Source organism: Xiphophorus couchianus, chromosome 4 (genome assembly GCF_001444195.1).
Source record: "Xiphophorus couchianus chromosome 4, X_couchianus-1.0, whole genome shotgun sequence".
NCBI classification, from domain to species: Eukaryota; Metazoa; Chordata; class Actinopteri; order Cyprinodontiformes; family Poeciliidae; genus Xiphophorus; species Xiphophorus couchianus.
In genome coordinates, this window is record NC_040231.1 from 25,154,136 (window position 1) to 25,158,616 (window position 4,481).

The following is a 4,481-nucleotide window of genomic DNA, read 5'->3' on the forward strand; positions in this document are numbered from 1 at the left end:
TAAAAAAAGGAAAACTTGGTAAAAAGCTGTTGCTAAATTATAAAAACAGTCGCGGCTTTGAACCCATTTTCTTTCACCCACCCACTCAAGTGGAAGTGGATCGATTTCCTTTTGGTTCTATAACACTAGACAAAGACTCAGTGGGCGTGCATGAACAATATGGTTTTTTTTTCTGTCTTTATTTACATGAACCTGGCCCTTGATGTTAATGGCTATTCTGCAGCAGAAGAAAACGCAGCGACCCAGTGCCATTACACATACGTGGGCCGATCCTGAGCGATCATTTTTAATCGTGTAAACTTTCAAAGTGTTGGGTTGTTTCAGAAACAGTAGCATCTACCAGTCTGAAACAAGCCAGCTCTCCGTACAGCTTCTCGTGTCCTTGAACGCAGCAGTCCTGATTCTGTTGGGATCTTAAAACCCTTGCGGTTGATGTAATTGCCCTGCAGGGAATGTTTTAAAAGCAAATTTGTCCTTTTTTTATACCCTCTGAAGGTTATAGCTGTCGTGTTTGTTTCTTCCATTTCAAAGTTTCTGTTGTAATCATTAGTGGCAGTTTACGGCCCTGAATTGGTCTTTTTAGATTTCTTGTATAAATTTTTCTTTTCCATTTTTTCCCCCTGCTTAAAAAAAAAAAAGTAGATGTTGATGCTTTGTATTTTTGTGTATTTCTGTTGATCTACAAATAAAATCTCAAACCTGTTCTACTATTTTAATTATGGGGTTAAAATTGTCTATTGATCATATATTTTGATCTTTAATTATTGTGATTCCAAGATATTTAACTTAATTTGCCCTTTAAATTAGATTTAATGGAAAGTAATTCACATTTGTTTAGATTTAGAGTCAAACCAGAAGCTTTGGAAAAGGTGTTGATGATTTGAATAGAGTTTTTTTATTTCACATGTATTCTTTAAAAAGGGTGCAGTGTCATCAGCAAGCTGGGAAATTACGATATTTCTGTTTGCAACATTAATCCCTGGAATTATTTCCTTGATTTTAACAGAAAGAATTTGCACGTCCAGAATGAATAGATATGGGGAAACTGGACACCCTTGTCTGAGACCTCTGTCCCCTTTGTTATATTGTGATGTCACGTTGTGACATCACAACGTGACATCACAATATAACTCCAAAGGCAGAATTCTGACATCACCAGCGATTATATAAGCGCCTCACATCATCTACTGTCATCACAGCCGTTTAGCAGCCGTTGTTGACACGTTTCTCTCGAGAATTTATTTAGCAGTTCACAGTAAGATTTTAAACTTTGTTTGGTGCACATTTCATTTGGAGATTTACATCAAACTTAACGTGACATTTGTACCGAGTTTCTAGAGAAGTGATTTTAGCTGAGAACTTGAAACAAGCAAAGGTTACAATGGAGTCCAACCAACATAGAGTCGAAGAGGTTGCATCCGACAACATTGTCCAAAGAGAATTACAGCCAGCCAATCCACTCAAGCGCAAGAAGAAGAAGGTGCCATTTGCAGTCTGGTTGGAGCAGCAAGAGCTTAAGGTTTCTGCTGAAAATATCGAACAGCAGGACGTTTCACCGGTGACTGAAAATGAGTCGATCGCCAAAGCGCTGGAGACACAGGATCAAGAAGGGAAGAAAAGTCCATCTACGGGTAATCCCAAGGACAACATCCAGGCAGACAATTTAACTGAGGTTCCTGATGTTCAGACAGCAGAAAATGTTCAAAGAGGGTGTTTAAGTGAAATTCAAAATTTGCCCCAGGCTTCTGAAAACACAACAAGTCAAGCAAAGTGTTCGTGTCTTGCCACATTTAAGGAGACTGAATTAGGATACAAAGAAATGCAGAAATATTTAATGAAACAGCTTGATGAGATGTTCGATGAAAATAAAAAACTACGTGCTAAACTTAGACAGCAGCAAGAGCTGGTGAGGAAACTGCAGTCAGAGAGCAGACAGAGCAAGAATTCAATGATTACTGTTCAAATTCAGAGAGATTCACGAGACAGCCCAAAGCAGAGAACAGTGAATTATCAAGCTTCTTCAGTACAAACAGAGATGGATGGACAGGAAACTAGCTACCCATTAAAACCAGTCAGTCGAACAATTTCAACCCAAACTGAGATGGATGTGCTGGAAACCAGTCGTAACTTGAAACCGTCGGACAACAAAATGGAGAAATACTTAATGAAACAGCTCGATGAGATGTTCGATACAAATAAAAAACTAAGTGCTAAACTTAGACAGCAGCAAGAGCTGGCGAGGAAAGGACTCTCAGAGAGCAGGCAGAGCAAGAAGTCAATGGTTTCTGTTCAGACTCAAACAGATCCACAAGAAAACCCAAAGCAGAAAACAGCAAATTATCAATCTGCTTCAACTCAAACTGAGATGGATGTACAGGAAACCAGCTATCCAGTAAAACCAGTCAGTCAAACAATTTCGACACAAACTGAGATGGATCTAGAGGAAACCAGCCATCCATTAAAACCAGTCAGTCAAACAATTTCGACACAAACTGAGATCTCTTTATTGATACAAAAACAGCCCTCTGAAACACAACTGAATGGGCATCAGGATCAGCAGACCACGATATTGAAGAGATCGACAGGTAAGAACAGGACAGAGTCAGCAATGAAAGCTGCCTGTGAGCTGGAGATCCCCAATAATGAAAACGGTGAACAACAAGAAGGGTCTATACTAGGAACAGTTGTGGATCATATAGCCTCCATTAAAACTTACATTTGTATGATTGAAACAGAGATCGCTAAGGTAGAGCAGCTCAATGAAGGAGGAACAGTCTCTGAAAACCAACTAAGTGGGGACCAGCAAGATGATAAAAAACCATCGAAGAAATCTAAGCGCAAGAACAAAAGAAAGGCAGCAATGAAAGCTGCATGTGAGCCGGAGACCCTCAGCAACGATAAAGTTTCTGTGGAAGACACTGAACAAGATGGAGTGTCAATACCGGAAAACTTCTTTTCCGAAATCGTCGGGGATCAGACAGCCTCCATCATAATCGAGATTCATACCAATGAAACAGTGATTGGTGAACTACAGCAGGCGACTAGAGACGAAATAGTGACTGAAATACAACAAAATGAGGATCAGCCAGATGACAAAAGGCCATTGACTAATTCAAAATGTATGAAAAAGAGAAAGACGGCGAAGAAAGCTAAACTGGAAACCGTTGTAAATAAAATAGAGACAGATCAAAACTTGATCCACAAAAATAAGACACCAAAAACAGATTTAGAAACACTAGATATCCCACAGACAGCTTCTGAGCAAATGGAGACAAAACCTTGCAAAGTCTCAGAAGACGTAACAGGTAGAGTTCCTATAGTTTCCACAGAAGGGGAGAGTGGTCTGGTAGAAAAACAAAAAACATCGCCTCCACAGGTAAAGGTTGCATTAAATGAAGATGGAGTCCAAACAACACCTGAGGAATCAGAGACTCAAGCAGCTGGAGAGTCAGTGGAGCAGAACAACGTCTCTGAACAGGAAGAGAGCCCCATGAAAAAGATTTCTCTGTGGAGGCGAATAAAAAAGGCTCTAACTCCATCATGTCTGCGCCAGTTCAAAGGCAGAGGTAACGTCCATTCAGCGTAGACACCAATGGTGGGGCCATGTGTGGGTTGGGTGATTGGCGGTAATTGGAAAAAGAGCTACTGTTGTTAATTGGACATTTTAATATTAAAAAGCCAGGACTGCACGGTGGGAAACGTCTCCCCGTGCAGCTGTGGGTTCACTCCGGGTGCTCCGGCTTCCCCCATGTTCAACATCAGTACTCATGTTCATTCGTTGTAAGATTTTTATTGCTAATTCTAAACAGAAAATAAGACAACCACATTTATTAATTAAAGGGAGAATTGGAAAAAGAAAATGTAAACAACATGGAACAAAAAGAGCCTTTTAGACGTCTAAACCTATACAAATTGGAAAAGAATTTAGAAAATTATTTATCTTTCTGGGCAAGATATATATATCTATATCTAAATGTAATTATATATATATAGACATAGATATCTATCTATCTATATCTATATGTAAATCCGTCTGTCTCTCTATAAATGTATATAAATCTATATGTAGATATATATGTATATATATATATATATATATATACATATGGATATCAATCTATCTATATATATCTACCTCTTCCTCTCTTTGTACATGTACAAATGTACAAAGATATATATACAGTATATACAGTAGAGACCAAAAGTTTGGACACAACTGAGCGTCCAAACGTTTGGTCTGTACTGTATATATATACACATATATGTATATACCCCCCTTTTATACACCCATATACTGTATATATACTGTATATGTGTGTGTGATAATCTATCTATCTAGAACAGGGGTGTCAAACTCAATTTCACCAAGGGCCACTTCAGCATATTGGCCACCCTCAATGGGCCACATTGACGGTATAAATCAGGAATGCCCAAGTGTTGTCCTCCAGACTGCAACTTATAGATGCGTCCCTGCTAAAACA